The 19,366-nt window shown below is 41.4% G+C and overlaps 1 protein-coding gene across 2 annotated transcripts in view; it reads right to left on the bottom strand.

The window, feature by feature from the left end:
* Window positions 1-19,366, bottom strand: part of FAM222B (family with sequence similarity 222 member B) — a 68,646-nt gene that overhangs the window by 30,494 nt on the left and 18,786 nt on the right. Inside the window, exon 1 of one of the 2 annotated variants that reach the window (XM_046675825.1) lies at window positions 11,790-12,002. The exons of the other annotated variant lie outside the window; for it this stretch is intronic. The gene's annotated coding sequence lies outside the window, so the exon portion shown is untranslated. Of the gene's footprint in view, window positions 1-11,789; window positions 12,003-19,366 lie in introns of those variants that run through there. 2 annotated transcript variants of the gene reach the window in all.

Raw genomic sequence — 19,366 nt, 5'->3', positions numbered from 1 at the left:
ACAGGGCCGGCCCCTCAACAAAATTTTTATGCAGTCACATCCATGAAGATATCTAAAGAGAACTGATCCACCCTTCAGAAGAGAGCCTAGCAACAAAGAACACTAAGGTGAACGATAACATCTGAAACGAAAGCAGGAGCAAGTCACCTGGAGATCTAGGAACAGCCATAGCAGGAATCAACTTCAGTCTTTTGCCTGTTAAGGGGTAAGATTTTGCATACAAGCCCATTTACTTTTCAGGGTAACCATCAAACAACAATATTGAAAAGTCTGAAGGGAAGCAGCTAAGGGATGTAGTCATCTTCTGAGAAAGACAAACTATTTCCTCTTTCTGTCCCTCTTTCTCCACCTAGTAAGCATTGTTTCCAGGGATATCATGCAACTTTCTATTAAAATAACACACTAAAATTCCTACAGAGCTAAAGAAATGTGTCCTCAGTGTCCTACTGATTTGAAAAGTGCCTGAAACAAAAGTTTTCTTTTGCAATTTGAAGAGAATTTCAAAGGCAAAGAGAAGACTAAACTGCACCTTGCCAATTACTATAATCTTACAATAAGCACATATTGCTGTGAATGACATTTAGTTTCATCCCAGTCTATTCTCCTATGATAAGTAGCAATGAACTCAAGGGTATGATCTCAGAATATAAAAAGCCATTAAGGCTGCTCCTAATAGATTCTTTTAAAATATGATCCTACACAGCTCTTCAAACGAAGGACAAGATGTTTTAATTGTGAGATGGATTTTTACAATGCCTTGACCTCCTGTCTAAAAGAGGTGTGGAGAAAGAAGTAACTACAGTGGGGGGAGGGAGTGAAATGCGTCCTTCTGGTTATTAAAATCCATCAAGTTCATCCTTCAGCCCTGGGATAACCACAGCCAAAAAACTGACTTGCAAGTAATTATCACCACTATCTGCAATAAAAGTTAATTGGGCATAATTGAACTAATGCCCTAATCGGACGGACGCTGCAACTGGCAAGGAGCCCACTCCTCCTGCTCCTTCAATCTGCAAATGAAACTGCTAATGATAATTTGTGGACAAACAAGAAATTGCTCTCATGGTTTCCCCACTGCAAATCACTCAGCAATTCCAGCTAATGCCCAGCATGTTGGGCCAGGAGAAAAATCCTTAACCAGTGCTTCCTTTGATAAAGATGAATTTTAACAATAACCAAGCCCTAAGGCTGAGGGTTGCTGAGAATTGTTCACTTTCCCCTGTACACCCTCAGTAAGGCACGGCCGCCTGATCTCCACACACTAGCACTATGCATTACCTGTACCCTGTGCCACTAGCATGTAGTACTAAGAAGAGATATTATGGAAGGCCAGGAGCTACTATTACACTAATAATTTATCTTCTTGTAAGAGAATCCTGGGTATCTCATTTTTAGACAGGCAAATGGCATTGTTGATCTGCTTCAATAGCAAAAATTAAATCACTTCTGAATGGACTTTGGAGTTGATAGATTCCTGCTGACTGACTCATTTGCCTTCACTTCTGCACAAGAACTGTGCCCTTTTCCCTGGAATTTGATATCAGACCCTGCTTTTCAACTGTGTCTACTGTCCAAGAGACTAAGCTCCTAAGAGTATTGTGGAGTGTTGGGAAACCACTCTCTTTTACAGAAGGGGAAAACAGTCGTCTTTATATCAACAGTGACCTGTAAGTGGACAGGAAGCAGGTACCCTGCTGCGGTGGCAGAAGGTAAAAGAGAAAAGCAGGTCCAAAGCGCTACCTCTGTTTGTTTGTTTGTTTGTTTAGGAAGATTGGCCCTGAGCTAACTCTTGCCAATCCTCCTCTTTTTGCTGAGGAAGACAGGCCCTGAGCTAACATTCATGCCCATCTTCCTCTACTTTATATGTGGGATGCCTACCACAGCATGGCTTGCCAAGTGGTGCCATGTCCGCACCCGGGATCGAAACTGGTGAACCCCGGGCCACCGAGAAGTGGAATGTGCGAAATTAACCACTGTACCACCGGGCCGGCCCCTGCTTATTTTTGCTAAGGTGGTTTGGGCTCTATTCTGGCAAGGAGGTGGCTAGAAATTAATGCAATCAGAACATTTCCCAAAGAAGCAGCTGGACCATCTGCCCATTTGGTACACTTTTTGGTAAAAGTTATTTTAGAAGGTTGCAGTTCACTTTCTATAGTCATTAAAAGACAACACTTTCTGATGTGAAATATGGAAAAGCCTAGGAATAGCTCAGCCAGGACGTAAAAAATAAAGAGGGCTCTAGAAACTGTAATATGGCTAGTAAGGGGAAATGAGTTTAACCTGAAAAAGAGAAGGTGCCTAGGGACATCATTCATTCGTTCGTTCACTGAGCACCTATGATGCACCAGGCGCTGTGGTAGTACTGATTGGGAATACAAATGTGACAGATTAAATGCCTGATGAGAAATGTGAATAAAGTTGTTTGAAAACCCAAATAATGAAACAAATACACCCAGGAAACAATGAGAAAGAAGGTGAACAACAACAGGGGTCACTGAAGGCCAAGAAAGAATTGACCAGATTGAGAAGGGTAGGCCACTTGAAGCAGAGAAAACTAGCATAACGAAAGGTATGCAATTGTAAAACTAAATGGCATGTTTGGGGAACAAGTGGTCTGGTGTGGAGAGTAGGGTGCTGGGTGTATGTGCTAAACCTGGAGATGAGCCTGATGTGCTAAATTATGAAGAGCCTTACACTTCACACCAGAGAGACAGAATAGCAGACTCAGAATAAAGCCGGGTTGGGGGGCCGGCCCAGTGGCTGAGTGGTTAAGTTTACGCGCTCCGCTTTGGTGGCCCAGGGTTTTGCTGGTTCGGATCCTGGGCGCGGACATGGCACCATTTGTCAGGCCATGCTGAGGCAATGTCCCACATGCCATAACTAGACGGACCCACAGCTAAAATATACAACTACGTACTGGGGGGATTCGGAGAGAAAAAGCAGGAAAAAAAAAAAGACTGGCAACAGTTGTTAGCTCAGGTGCCAATCTAAAAGAAAAAAAAAAAGAATAAAGCTGGGTTGGGTTGGAGTTACAGCTCATGTTCTTACCATTAAATCAGCATAAAAGTAGCCCCAACATCTTCTAGAATAATTGTGATGATTAAATGAGATTTTTTTTTTTGGAGGAAGATTAGCCCTGAGATAACATCTGCTGCCAATCCTCCTCTTTTTGCTGAGGAAGACTGGCCCTGAGCTAACATCTGTGCCCATCTTCCTCCACTTTATATGTGGGATGCCTACCACAGCATGGCTTGCCAAGCGGTGCCATGTCCACATCCAGCATCCGAACTGGTGACCCCCGGCCGCCGAAGAGGAACGTGCAAACTTAACCACTGTGCCACCAGGCTGGCCCCCTAAATGAGATTATTTTTACGAAGTGCTTAGTACAGTGCCTAGGCTCAATGATGGTAGTTGTGACTATTATTAGTTAATGTCAGACTTTATCCTACAAGCCATGGGGAAACAGGGACAGGGTTTTAGGAGAGTAACATGATCTGAGGTCTATTTTAAATAAATCTTCCGGAAGTGTGAAAGACAAACAGGAGATGGCAGAAGTCAGTTAAGTGGCTACAGTGATTTCGAGGTGAGAGATGATCTCAACTAAGGGTGTCATAAGAGAGCTGTCACACAAAGGAGGGAGTAGCTTTCTCTCTGAGCTTCAGAGATCAAAAACAGGTTAATAAATTAAAGTCTGAAGAAAGGCAATTTTAGGTGAACACAAACAATGATCTGAGCTTGTTCGGGTGGCACAGCGCTAGAAACGCTCAAGTAAAAGCAATGACCATTCTTTAAGAATGATGGAGTCTATTTTCATAGCTAAGAATCTGGACTAGAGACCACTAAATCCAACTTCCAGATCCCATAACTCTAAACAACTTACAAAGGTGGTTTTGTAAAGTCATTAACAACTGCTTACACTTGTAGAGCTTCACAATTTTCAAAGTGCTTTCACACTGATTCTCTCACTGGATTTTCTCAAGTGCCCTATGATACAGCTGGGGCCTTAGTTCCGTTTTCACAGATAAAGAAACCAGGAAAAGCTAGTAGGTGCCTAGACTACAACCAAGCTTTGAAGCCTCTGGCTCTGTGCTCTTACCATTCTTACTACTGCCTTCAAAATGGTACCAGAGGGGGCCAGCCCCATGGCCCACTGGTTAAGTTCCCACACTCTGCTTCGGCGGCCCAGGGTTTCGCCGGTTCGGATCCTGGGCAGACACGGTACTGCTCATCAAGCAATACTGAGGCAGCATCCCACATGCCACAACTAGAAGGACCCACAACTTAAAAAAATATACAACTATGCACTGGGGGGACTTGGGGAGAAAACGCCAAAAAAAAAAAAAAGATTGGCAACAGTTGTTAGCTCAAGTGCCAATCTTTTAAAAAAGTAATCCCCTTCCAAGGAGACGTAAAAGCAGTTTTCTGGCGGCGCAGCGGTTAAGTGCACACATTCTGCTTCGGCGGCCCGGGGTTCACCAGTTTGGATTCCGGGTGCAGGCATGGCACTGCTTGGCAAGCCATGCTGTGGTAGGCATCCCACATATAAAGTAGAGGAAGACGGGCACAGATGTTAGCTCAGGGCCAGTCTTCCTCAGCAAAAAGAGGAGGATTGGCAGCAGAAGTTAGCTCAGGGCTAATCTTCCTCAAAAAAAAAAAAAGGTGCCTGAGTTGAAAATTCATTCTGAGAATCCATTCCTCTTTGGTCACCTGTTCTACTGTTTATTCTCAAAACCAGGAAATTATTCTGCATGTCTTATTTTCATTGTTCAGGAGCTTCAGCCTATTTCTCTGTCCTCTTCAAGGTGACTAAGAGCTAGTCATCTATCTTTATATAATGTTCCCTCATATTTGTATACCATAAAATGTCATTTCTCTAATCTAATCCCAATTCCTTGTTTTTTTCACATAAATATTCTTTCCCTTAAATTAGTTAAGTAACCTCATCCCTAATTTAGTACTAGCTCCAGGAGACAATAATCTCTTCCCATACACTCCAATTATAATCCCCAGATATCTATTAAAGGGTACCTCTCTAATTAATTCACACCACTATTACTGAGCATCTACTATGTAGCAAGGCATTGCTCCAAGAGCTAGGGACTCAGCAATGAACAAAACAGACAAAAACTCCTGCCTCCATGGTGCTTCCATTTTTACATAGGGTAAAATGAGAGGGTCAGACAAACTTAATGAATAGGTAAGTTACATAAATTCTTAGAAGGTGATAAACACTATGAAAAAATAGAGCAGTGTAAGGAGATGAGGAGTATTGGATGGGGTACAGCTTTTAATTATGCAAGAGGTTTTTTTAAAGCATTTAAATTACAATTAACACAGTTTTTTTGCCCCTCTCATTTCATGTTTAACTCTTAAGCACATGCAAATTTAATAAAAAGCAATTTATCAACTTGTTTTGAAGAGTGAAATCTTGTTTCTCTAATGTAGAAATACTCTTCAAGCAATAATACAACAAAGTAACGGCAAGCCTGCACACATACAAAGATTGCTGTTGGATGCAACTCTGCCTTTGATATTGACTAGCATTTCCCTGGTGGAGCAATGATACTTTAACTAGTTGTGGGGAGCTGAGAGCTGAGCAGATGCAGACATATGAGAGGTGGAAGGAGTTGGTAGAAACAGAATTTTAGAGAGCTACAAAATTGATGTGCAGGCTGAAGAGGCATCAGCCTCTCATGTCCAGGTGCACTAAGGAACAATCTCCTCAACAGATAGTACGAATAATAACAACATATTCCAGTTGGGACATTTGTTCAGCTTAGAGAAGAGGCAAAAATAAAAATACAGCTTGCTGAAAAAGCAATGTGTTCCAACTTAATTTTGGTAGGGACTATGGAAATAGGCAAAGGACATTTATTCAAAGGAAAGGTTCCTTTTGTCTCTCTGGGGAAATGTTCTAACACAGTATCACAATCGAATGGCACCATACGTCACAGGGACTCAATGAAGCCTAAGTACTAAAATCCTTTGTAAAGCACTTCAGTGAATGCACAGTAACACCTGGCAGGACAGGTTAAAAACCAAGATATGGATTCTTCATTAATCCACTGGTCCCACTTCCTGTAGAATGAAAGAGGTCTGGGAGAATAAGATAAGCAGAAGTCAAACCAGTACCTTCACAGCTACAAAATTAATGTCTTCACAATAGGAAAACCACTTCCAGCTGAGGAGCTGGGTAATACAGAAGGCCCATTCAGGAACCCAGGAAATGTGAATTTTCCACTGATATACTGTGACCTAGGATGAGCTGCCTTTAGCTTCCCATAGTCCTGATACCCCTTTCCTTTTAAAGTAGATTAAGTCCTAACCTTTACATAGTAAGTGATAAATGAAATGTCAATGGTAGAAGCACTTTAGCTTTTGGAAGGAAAGAAGAAATTTAAGTTATGACTAATAATGCTTATGCTTCTCCTCTGAAGCAACAGGATGTTGTCCAAATCATTTCAATTCTGCAAGTGGCATAAGATCTGATTTTCACTCAATCAGCAACTGATCCTTAAAACCACTTTGTTGAGTGCAAAGATTTAGTCATTGGTCTTTTAAATCTGCTTTTTTAAATTTGCTGTAATATTCAGTTGATCTTCCACTAAAAAAAGGGAGAAACCGGTAACACTTTCCCACCAAACAGCACTTAAAGAAATCCTCAGCTTTGAATTTATAACTTATAGCACTTCTTTAATCACAACCTGACTTTTAAATGGATTTCATTTCAGCCAAGGGCTCTCATCATTAGAGTACATACAGCCCAGTGTTGGAAGAGGGGTTTGCTTTGGTAACAGTTCTTTGGCTTGGCTATCTACAGCTAGGCCACACACGGTGAATGTTTTACATATAGTGAGGGGCCAGAAGACACCAACAAAGAAGATATGCTATTATGAAGAGCCAGTTTATCTATGATTTACTTGGAAGATCTCAATTCCATAGGACCTCAGTGTAATTAGGTAACAAGGGTTAAGTCTTAAATTATTAAATAAACTGTCGCGAGGATACTAAACTGAGCCGAACTTTTCTAGGTTCAGTACTGAATTACATAATACTTTTGATGATTAAGAAACTAAATGTAGGGCCGGCCCGGTGGCTCAGTGGTTAAGTTCGCACACTCTGCTTTGGCGGCCCGGGGTTTCGCTGGTTCGGATCCTGGGCAAGGACATGGCACCGCTCATCAAGCCATGTTGAGGCGGCATTCCACATGGCACAACTAGAAGGATCCACAACTAAAAATACACAACTATGCACTAGGGGGCTTTGGAAGAAAGAGGAAAAATAAAAAATCTTAAAAAAAAAAAAAAAGAAACTAAGTGTAATCCAAGCTCGTAGGTATCTTGCCTACCGGTCTCTTGAATGACTAGAGGAAAAAAACAAAATCTCTCATCAGTTTGTTCAGCTAGGAAATCCCAGTTAAAAGATAGAGAAAATTAAAGCTATTACTTAAAGACGTGGCCATGGAAATATCTTTGGATTTTACCTGTCTATACTTTGCCTGTTTGCCTTTCTGCATGAATAATCAGGAGCTGACTGTATTCTCTGTTCAAGAACGAAGCCTTAACTAGAGTTCTGTCCATATGTTGATAAAGATGCCCTCCGCCCTTTCAGCTAGGCTGAAATGTAACAAACTCAGTCCATGACTGAATTTGATCTAATCAGCCAAGGCTCCCTACCTGGGATCCATCAGCACCAAATATAATAAAACTTCAATTTGGCCATTCCTTTACACCTTTTATTCCTCCAACACCTCATCTTAAATCTTCCTCCTTCTCTTGATTGATAACGACATCTTGGTCTTTGGATTTCCTTCATGACTAAAGAAATAAAAACAGCGTCAGGGTAGAGACAGGAAAACTTCAAATAATTTCACATAGAGAGATCCTGAAAGGAGTTCTTGGAGAACAGAGTTAAATACATTAGAAATTCAGAGATGTGAAGAATTCAGAGACCTTGGCTCTGGGTTTAGCTAAATCACTGTCTAAGTTATTGAGACATTCTGAGGGTATTCGTTTTCCCAACCTCTGAGAAATGCTGAGACCACTAAGAGACTGTTTATTTAATTCACTGGGTAAAAACTAATCCAAAAGTAAAAATATTTAAGTTAATACGGGAAATCGTTCTTGGGCTGAAGAAACTCTTGTCTTAACCTTTTGTGAGTTGTGATATAATTACACCCTACAATCCCACATTTAATTTCAAAGTATAATATATACTCAAAGTACCAAAGAATTCCTTTACACCAGGCTCAGGCTTTCTATTTTTCTATTCTATTACCACATATATTTACAGATAATGAAATCTCTCATTATACAAAATTCTAAGATCTGGCCAAACAAAAGGACTGTCCAGTATCAGAGACTGCTAACATACATAACAAAGTGGAGGCGGGGGCCTGGACTCTAAAAAATAAATGAGTAATTTGAGTGTTTGGTTTAAAAAACAAACAAACAAACAAAAAGATGGGTTAAAAGTTTATATCTAAAAGGCAACTCTTTTGAATGGCTCTAACAATCCCATAATAAGTGCTGTATCAAACACAGTTGGGGTAATTAATTCAGTGGACTCTTCCCCTTTCACTGCCAGACTGAACAGCTCTGAGGATAATCTCTTTCACTCTCCCAGGGCTCAGTTGGAAGATTCATTATTTATGCCCTCAATTGTTTACTCTGTCCTATTTTTCCATTCATCCAGGCCCAAGGGCAGTGTTATCGCTGGCCTGTTTCCAAAATGAATGTGTTAGTTCACTGCCTTACTAGTTACAAAACCAAAGATAATCAAACATGGTGGTATCTTAACATGGGAGAGCAGCCCACCCACCACTTGATCCAGGAGGAAGTTAATGACAACGCTGATCCAGGTTACCAACAGCTAAGTTATCTTAGATGGATGAAGTGAGAGCCATACATCATTTTAGTCTTTTTTTTTTCCTGAGCCACTGAGCAACATATATACACTTCCAACAAGGATTCTTAAAGGGCAGTACCATTAGAAAGGCAGTTCTGGCCTTCAAGAGCAGACCTGTAAACTATTGAGGATTAAACTGATTGAGATGCACTTTGCCTAGCAACCATTCATTAGGAAGAGTTCAGTAACTCACCACCAATCAATTCCACCTCCTTATCTGAGCTGTAAACAGATAACAGACTCCACCAAGTCCTCTACCCTCTGGATTCAGACTCACAGCAAACAACTTCCTCACAAAATTTAGCTCTCAAGTTAACCCCTGGGGGAGAGGGTTGTGCTTAAACAAACGCAAAATATTGTCTCAGACACCTGACAAAGCTGAATAGCTAAAAACCACTACCAGCCACATCTCCATATGAATACATTCATTGTTTCTAAATAAGTCTCTCACATAGCAGCATTCCGAGGTCTTTTTGCCTCTAGTATTTCTCACCTTGAGCAAGCTTTTCCAATTCCAAACCTTATAGCACTAAAGCTGATTATTATGAGACTCGAACAATGCCAAGGGTCCAATCTTTCCCTTCACCTTCTCAAGGGGATCATTTTATACTTTAGTTGTGAAGGGAGCACTGGGCTTCAGACTCCCTTTAGAGAGAACAGAGTGCCCTTTTGCTTAACACATTCTAAACTGTGACTCACAAAAATAAGCAGGATGGATAAAAACAGACTGCTAGAGAAAATTAAATCAGTTACTTTAACCTCAGCAGCACCATGTCCCCTCAAGCTAAGAGAAGACTGTGGCTTCATATAATTGTTTCCTTGCAGAGGACCAAATTTGAAGATTTCCAGCCCTTTAAATGACTATGTGGAGGTCACTGTAGACACACTTATGATTAGATCTATACATAGCCTTTTGTCTCCTGGGGACAATTCTTTGGGGAAATCACTGCACCTTGCAAAACACTGATTACATAAATCAGTCAAGAAAATAGAAATATTAAAAAATGAAGCAAGAAAAGTGTAATATAACTTTATAAAGCTGTGTTAACTACTCACCCATGGGTAAACAGCAACCAAAAAACCCACCCAGGATATCAAATAGCAGGGCAACCTGTTTCTCGGGAGAAGCAAACTGAAGTGGTCTGCGCTTTACTATGGCCTCCAAGTGCTTCCTGTCACTTCCTCAGCTTGCTATAGCTCAGACATCAAAGTGCACTTGTTTCATACACTAGCTAGCTGTCAAAGCGTCAATCAGTGATTTTTAACAGTTTATTCTCAGTAACAAGTTAGGTAAGATGACATCTGGGGGATCCTCTTTGCCTTTAATTCAAACATGATTCATGGAGTCTTAAAGGATAAATGGGTAATAAACTAAAAACCCAAAATTCAACAGAGGTTCACTGTGAATCTACTTTTTTGTGAAGTGCTATACTAAGGCTACTTGAGATTAAAGAAAAGTATACTAAATTCCCTCATCCCTAGTAAGTTTCCACAACCCACATGCTTTCCTATCCCATCATCCCTATTCTTTATAATACTTGCTTTCACCCCAAACTCCTCCTTATTGGTTAGAGATCCAATAAATCAATGCAAAGAAAAAAAACTAACCCAGCTAAAACTGTAAGACAGCTCCAGAATATCAATTCTGTTCTCAAAACTGAACTCCAATTAGAACAATTTCTGGTAAGTGAATCTGGACTAACAAGAATGAACTCTCAATCATTTCAATTAATATTTACCAAAGTACTGCTAAAAAATTGACATTCATCTCTTTAGGCATTCTAGCTCTTTAATACTCAACATTAAGATAAATCTGATCCAAACACCTTTGGTTGAAAATGCCCAGTTAAATCAAGTTTACCATGAACTCAACACAGACAGACACCCACACACCTTTTGTTTCCAACATCATAAATTTTGGCTCTTCTATTTTCAACTGATAACTTTCCTCTCAATTAAAAACCTATAAAGAGGTTCCCAGTTTTGGCTGAAGATGAGCTCTGTGTCCTTCAGAAAGGATCCACAAGTTGTAGAAGCAAAGGAACTCAAAAGAGATAAATATAATTTAAATTGCAATGTTACAACCACCCAAATTCATAAAGTTTGGGAGGGGGCTCTAAAAAATAAACGAATTAAAATTCATCTGAATTTTTTAAAAGTTTGGCTCTGGTTTCTGAAGACAAAAACTAATCCCTCTGAGAACCTATGGATATAAGAAATCTATCAATGGAGAAACAGATAAGATCTTTAAGTTTCAGTTAATGGCAAGGTTAAGTTTTCTCGCTCTAGCTAGGTTTCTCCAACAGGGCTGAGTACTACACAAAGCCGGTGACAACGTACTCGTGAAGAGACTTGAGCAGAGTTAATCGCTAACAACTATCAGGATTTCCTTTAACCACCATTTGACGGGGGCTGCACCCTCTTTCCACTAGTACCTCGTTCCTTTTCAGATTGTTTTTGCTGATTAAGGTAGTCCAAAGTAGGAAAACGGTGAAGAAGCCTTAGTGGGCACGGACGCAGTACAGTTTCAAAAACCCACTCCTAGTCTGCCTTTTTTTTCTTTTGCTTTTTCCTTTCTTTCCTTTTTTTTTTTGCAGTTTACTGCATCAGATGTCACACAAGAAAGGGCTCCTCTTTTCTTCTCTGTTCATTTTACTACGCGACCGACATCAACACATCAGTAAAAAAAGATAAGAGTCCTGAATCTCCTTACCCTACTGCAGGGGCGAGATGAAGGCAGGGAAAGAAAAATAAGAGGTAGAACTTAAAAATCAAAATAGACTGATGGGATGTGGAGCTCTTACTTCCCATTCCATTTCCCCTTTCCTCACAAGGTTAAGTCAGCTGAAGTCGGGGTTGCGTTAGAAAAAGCACACACACACCTCGAGCCCTGGAAAGGAGGGGAGGTTCGGTCCGCAGCGCTCGGTGGGGCTCCGGGCTCCGCCCCGCCCGCCTGGGGCAGCTCAGCCCTCTTCGCCCCGGCCCCGGGAGGATGGATGAGAAGGGGCTTCTAGCGGTCTCGGCAGGGGGAGGGGGAGGCGGCTGCTCCGGGTGCCAGGCTCTTCGAGCGCAGCACTCCGCGGTGCGCCGACACCCCCTCCCCCAGCCGGCTGCCTCTCGCTCGGCTTCGCCGCCGGAAGTCAGCCCCGCCCCCTCAACTCCATCCCGGCCCTCCGCGAGCCCCCTCCCGTCCGCACAGCCAATGGCGAGCCAGAAAGCCAGCAGAGCGACTCGCCACGCAGCCAACTAGGGAGGCCCACTGGGAGGTCAGCCGCCAGGGATAGGCCAGATACCCGCGGTCCCGGCCCCAGCGCGGCTCCTCTTTGTTAGAGCGGCCCTCATCTCTCCTGGGTCTCACCCCAAAGCCGGGAGCCAAGCATCCCGCAGCTGGGCCAGGTGATGCCGCGCCACTTCTCCCGCTCCCCTGCCCATTCTCTGCCTGGATACTAAGAGCGACCGACCCCCATGCTCCCAGAGTGCCTCAGACTTACACAGCAATAGCCACCGGGAGACACCCAACAGTAAAAAGATGCTCCCCAGGCCTCTCTGCCTCACCCTTCTTGTGTCAGACTAATCTACTGCACTCCCTCATAACCATGCATAGATTTAGGTTTGCATATTAGGTCAGCTGCACACATTAAGCCACCCTGTCTGAAATTCCTGCTTCCCGTGACGCACAAATTACGGGATGGGGGTGGGGCCGCTTACTGGGAAGGTATGTGTCTGGAAGTTGATGGGGTAGAAGAGGGAAGATATCAAATGATCTGCAAAAAAAACCCCAAGAAACAGAGTTGGCTCCAATTCAGCTCAGATACAAGACATCTACATGCAATTAAACCCAGATAACCACTCCCTTAGCAGGTTTCAGTACAATCAGGAAGCAAATTCTAAGTTTTGTTCAAGTCATATACCTAATATTAGGAAAAACTCAGCAACTGCCAGGGCTCCGCATAACTGGCAGGTTGCATCAACACTTCAATCACTAATGCCAACATTAAGGGCATAAAACTGCTGGGATGGAATACGCTAAAGATTGTAAGATATTTTCTTGGGCGTAGTAGTGGAGCAGTACATGGGGCTCATTTAAGAAAAATAAAATGGGGATCGGGGAACGCAAGCTATTACCTTTATTGTCATTTTTGCCCACAGAGTTCTTGCCACTAATGTTAAGTATCTACATCACACTCCACTATTTCCACTTAGTTCCCCCAAGTACTACTACAGTGTTTAATAAACAACAAAATACTTTAGGGGCCGGCCCGTGGCCGAATGGTTAAGTTCGCGCGCACTGCTTCAGCCGCCCAGGGTTTTGCCGGTTGGAATCCTGGGCACGGACATGGCACCGCTCGTCAAGCCATGCTGAGGCGGCGTCCCACATGTCACAACTAGAAGGAACCATAACTAAAAATACACAACTAGGTACCGGGAGGCTTTGGGAGAAAAAGGAAAAAGAAATAAAATCTTAAAAAAACCCAAAAACTTTAAGTAGCTTTTTTGAGATATTGTGATTTACAAGAAATATATATATTTGGGGCTGGCCTGGTGGCGCAGCAGTTAAAGTGCACGCGTTCCACTTGGGCCACCCGGGGTTCTCTGGTTTGGATCCTGGGTGCAGACGTGGCACCGCTTGACAAGCCATGCTGTAGCAGGCATCCCACATATAAAGTAGAGGAAGATGGGCATGGATGTTAGCTCAGGGCCAGTCTTCCTCAGCAAAAACAGGAGGATTGGCAGCAGTTAGCTCAGGGCTAATCTTCCTCAAAAAAAAAAAAGAAATATATATATTTGGTTATTCAGATGACCAAAATATATTCCTCAGATATATTTGGTCTTAATCCATAGTTCCTGGCTCATAGCTCCCAAAATCCTTGGAATTTGCTGAAGCGATAAGAGCAATGCTAGCATCTTTTGTTTATTATTTGGTCTCATCCTCAGTTCCTGAAAACACCTGAAGGCCAGAAAAGTGAAATGGGTGTCTGGTTTATGTTAATGAAGGAGGCTTTTGGACCCCACCCAAGAGTGGGCTGGTTGCCAGAAGAACCAGCCATGTGATCCGAGTGTTGGAACTTTCAGTCTCACCCCTGATTTCAGGGGAGGGGAGAGGAGATTGAGGTTGAATCAACTGCCAACAGCCCAAGACGTAGGTAATCGTGACTACATAATGAAGCCTCCATAAAAACCCAAAAAGTCAGCTCTCTGGCTCTGTTTTCTGGAGAGCTTCCACACTAGGGGACCATAACACTTCCAAGTGCCACCGGGCCCCAAACTCCACGAGGGCAGAAGCTCCTTTGTTTGAGACCTTGCCCTACATATCTCTTCATCCAACTATTGAGTCATATCCTTTGTAGTAAGTCAGTAATCTATGGAGTAAACAGGTTTTTTTTTTTAAGATTTTTTATTTTTCCTTTTTCTCCCAAAGCCCCCCAGTACATAGTTGTGTATTTTTAGTTGTGGGTCCTTCTAGTTGTGGCATGTAGGATGCCACGTCAGCATGGCCTGATGAGCGGTGCCATGTCCTCGCCCAAGATCTGAACCAGAGAAACCTTGGGCCACCGAATCGGAGTGCGAACTTAACCACTCGGCCAGGGGCCAGCCCCAGGTTTTCTTGCTCTGTGAGTCGTTCTAGCAAACTAATCAAACCTGAGGAGGGGGTTCTTGGGAACCTCTGATTTAGTTAGTTGGTCAGAAGCACAGGTAACAACTTGGGCTTGTGACTGGCGCCTGAAGTGGAGTCTGAAGGTTTGGTGGGACTAAATCCTTTACTGTGGAATCTGATTCTATCTCCAGGTTGATACTGCCAGAACTGTGTTGAATTCTCAGACACCCTGGTGGTGTCCAAGAACTGCTTGTTGGTGTGGAGAAGTACACACACACACACACACACACACGAATTGGATGCAGGAAGCCTTTGCACTTTTCTTTTGCGGAGCTCAAAGCACTTCATATATACAGCCTCAGTCTTCTTAGAAGATGGAAAAGGAGCTATACAACATGCCCATTTTAAAGCCAGCTCATTTTTCTAACCCACATTAAAAGACTCTGGCTTTAACAGATTTATAGAAGAACTTAATTGGTGTCTCATGGGTTAGTTTTTATTAGGTTCCATATGAAAAGAACCAAATGTGAACATTTTTTATTTTAAATTCTGTCCACAAAAGCACCAGATTACCTAGCAGGTGAGTCCAGTCTCTCCCCATCTTTTGACCTAAAACAAAAATTCTCAAGAGCACAAAAGTAATAACTCTTCTCCACATCATTTAGCAACTCTGGCATTTTCCATATTAAAATAACTACATACTTCAGGAAGTCACCATTTAAAATAGCTGACCTAAAAAGTACTCTGGGGTTTTTTTTGAGGAAGATTAGCCCTCAGCTAACATCTGCTGCCACTCCTCCTCTTTTTGCTGAGGAAGACTGGCCCTGAGCTAACATCCATGCCCATCTTCCTCTACACTTTATTATGTGGGACACCTGCCACAGCATGGCTTGACAAGCGGTGCACCGGTCCGCAGGTCCACATCCAGGATCCAAAACAGCGAACCCTGGGCTGCCGAAGCAGAATGTGTGAACTTAACCACTGGGCCACCAGGCTCGCCCCTAGAAGATACTCTTGATGTCTGAGGAAAACTTCCATGTCAGTACATTCCTTCAGATTCTAGCCTTCTTGATAAAGGCAATATTTCTGTCTTTAAGGATTAAATACAAACTAAAACTTAAATCCTTCCAAGATCACTCGTGCACCAATTAATCTGCCAAGAAAAACAAACATACCAGTCTCGCCATTATTAGTACGAATGTTCTTGACAATTGGTTAATTCAGACAAAACTAATACCCTCTTCTAAAATATAAACAAGGAACTCTTAGGGAGTTTCAAATACTTTAACTAAAATTAAAACGTCAAATTCATCTTGCCAAAAGTATCTACATAGTCCAAGAATCCACAGAATAATTACAACTGTTTTAATAAAGATCACAGGGGAAGCCCAAAACATTTCCTCCTAAAGCGGAATTCAAGTCCAATTTCTTTTCATGTCCCTCCAATGTACTCTTTCTATCTTATTACCACTACCCTAACAGAGACCCTTACTATGTCTGCAGGGGTAACTATACCTTCTTCCTAGTCTCCCTCATTCCACATACCACTGCTTTCATCCATCTGCTCTTCTTAAGAACTACAGAAACAGTTCAATTTACTGCACATTTACTAGATGCAAGGCCGTGTGTCAAGAACTGGATATAAAATAATTATTACATATATTATATCATCATCATAAACCTATGAAATAGGTGTTTCCCCCATTTTCACAGATGTAGAAACTGAGATCCAGAGAGGCTGAACCATCTGCTCTAGGTCACGTAGCCGGTAAATGGAAAAGTCAATATCAGAACTTGAGTCTCCCTGGCTCCAAATCTAATACTCCTATCCACTAAGCTATATCATGGCTCTCTGGCGTCTATGTCAGCCAGCCAAGTTTCCACTCTATGGCTGTTATATGTTCCATAATCTGGCTCTATCCTATCTTATCAAACTTACTCCCTACCTTTCCTCAGGATGTTTTCCCCACACCAGACAGACTGATCTGCTTGCTCACTGTCTGTGTATCATGTTCATCCATTTCTACTTTCTTGCCATGACTCGTGCTGTTACAATCATTCCATTTAAACTCTACCCATTCTTCAAGGCCCAGCTCAAATTCCACCTCCCTTGTGGAGCCTTCTTTGATGCTGTCAGCAATGATCCTTTTTCTGAATTACTACACAATTTAGTACTTAATTGCTCTGTTGTCTAATATGTGATTTGTCTTCCCAATTTAGATTGTAACTGAGAGCTTGTATTTGCCTTTGTATCTTCTCCCTTCCCAATTTTGCACAGTAAGGCATACATGGTAAAGCCCTCAATAAACATTTAGACCAGTAAACTTTATAGCAAAAGAACGGTTCAAATCACTTAAATGACCCAAGTTCTCATAACAGCCACCAAAGCTGAAATCATTTATAATTCTTCATTCATTTTCAAGATAGAACAAACAACCAAGTTATAACTCTGTCACTACTGACTTAAGTACTTACCCATTGTCTGCTTCAACAATATCATGGACAAATTGAGAGGAGGGGCTTCAAGAGGGCTAGTAATTGGGGCTGGCCCCTGGTAGAGTGGTTAAGTTCACACATTGCACTTCAGCAGCCCAAGGTTTCGCCAGTTCGGATCCTGGGTGCAAACATGGCACCACTCATCAGGTCATGTTGAGACGGTATCCCACACACCACCACCAGAGGCACTCACAACTAGAATATACAACTATGTGCTGGGGGGCTTTGGGAAGAAGAAGAAAAAAAAAAAGATTGGCAACAGATGTTAGCTCAGGTGCCAATCTTTAAAAAAAAAAAAAAAAGAGGGCTAGTCATGTTTCTTGATCTGGGAACTAGTTACATAGGTATGTTCAATTTGTGAAAATTCACTGAGCTGTACACTTATACGCACTTTTTTTTTTTCTTGTTTTTTTAAGATTTTATTTTTCCTTTTTCTCCCCAAAGCCCCCTGGTATATAGTTGTATATTTTTAGTTGTGTGTCCTTCTAGTTGTGGCATGTGGGATGCCGCCTCAGCATGGCCCCAGGAGCAGTGCCATGTCCGGGCCCAGGATCCAAAGCAGTGAAATCCTGGGCCGCCAAAGCCAAGTGCGTGAACTTAACCACTCCACCATGGGGCTGGCCCTATATGCACTTTTCTACACATACTATTTTACCTCAAAAAGTTTAAAAATATCAAGTTTCAGATTGTATTATAAAATAATCAAACCAAATTTTTAAGCACATGATATATTATATCCATCTATAGGTCCAAGAAAATATCTGGAAGTATATACACCAATCAACAACATTTACCACTGAGAGGAGGATAAGAGGGGTAGGGAGGAGTGAAGGAGAGAATTTTTTTTATATGTTTTATTCGATCTTTCAAAAAATAAAAAACATGCATTAATTTTGTAATTTAAATAGATTAGCCGAGTAATTAGATTAATTTTTTAATCATTTTTAAACTTTCTATGTTGAAAATGTCTTTTACAGTCAGTAAAAGATATTAAAACATAAAACAAACACATCATCTCTCAGAAATGGAAGGAAAGGATCAATGAGCTGGACTGAAAACTAGTTCATGTAACATCCATCCAGTCTGATCACTGTTTGCACTTCAATATTTCTCGAGTACTCTATTTCACAAATTTCCCAAATGACATTTATAACAAGCAAAAAAACAAAGATGGTGCCTTTGACACTAAATTTACTCCAATCAAAATAAACAGTTTTCAGTAGAACTGAATAACAAAGACAAAACAATAACAATCCTCTATCCTGAAGCTGAACACTATAAAAAGGTATTTTCCCCATGAAGACCTACTGCATGACATTTTACAGAATTCAAACATTCTTGAGACAGAACACAGACGTCGACAAGAAACCTTATTATTCACTAGACTTAAAGAGAACAGCAGGTCTGAGAAAATAAGTGTGAACATTAAAAAAAAAAAAGGCAATGCCTTGAATTATTATTTCAATGTAGCAAGGTATTCTTTTTTTTTTTTAACTGACTGCACTCTCTCTTTCAGACACTAGAGGGAAGTGTAAAATCCATTCACTCTATCTTTGGGAATTAAATTTATGCATTCATTCACTAACGTCACCATGTATTTATTGTATTCCTATATATCAGGAACTCTATTAGATCCCAGAGACAAAGAGATGAATAAACTACAGTCCCTGTTTTTAAAGTGCTTAGTCTACTGAGGAGGAGACACACCAGTTAAAAAAAAAAAAGGCAAACTACAAGCAAGAATGCACATAAGAACAAAACCCCAACTTTTGCAAGACTGTGGGTTTGGGAGATGACAGAAGCAGCATTTCCGGCAGAGGGAGGAAAAGACTGTCCATAAAATAATTCACACTACACAAACCAGCTTATCCAACCTGGCTTATTCGGTTATTCACAACCTCCCCACCTTAATCTAAATGGAAATAACCTATGCCTAGAAGGTATCTCTAAACTGCTGTCTATAAAAAGTAGAAGCATTAAGGGGTGTGGAAGACTTGCTAAAATATTTAGTTGGCTAGGTTTCAAAATCAATTTTACATAGTTTAAAAAGCATGAAGGTAACAGATACAACTGGAGTTAAGGCTGCTTACATGATAATAAAATGCTGCATTTGAAATCAGGGTTTCCCAAGTTAGGAAATACAGCATTCTGACAATTAGCTTTCACTGACACCTTTGAAAAAGCCTCTGTCAAAGGACATCTTGGTTGGCCAATCATTTCCACACCTAAATAATTCAAGCCAACATAGGAAAGACTAAGACTAACTGATAAACCAGAATTAAAACTCAAACTCACCATAAGGGCAATGGAAACATTCATGTGGTATATTTTTTCCTAATCTTCAAAATGACCGTTGCACGTTTTGCT

The sequence above is a fragment of the Equus quagga genome, chromosome 11, assembly GCF_021613505.1.
Source record: "Equus quagga isolate Etosha38 chromosome 11, UCLA_HA_Equagga_1.0, whole genome shotgun sequence".
Lineage (NCBI taxonomy): Eukaryota > Metazoa > Chordata > Mammalia > Perissodactyla > Equidae > Equus > Equus quagga.
This window is presented reverse-complemented; position numbering and strand designations above follow the sequence as displayed.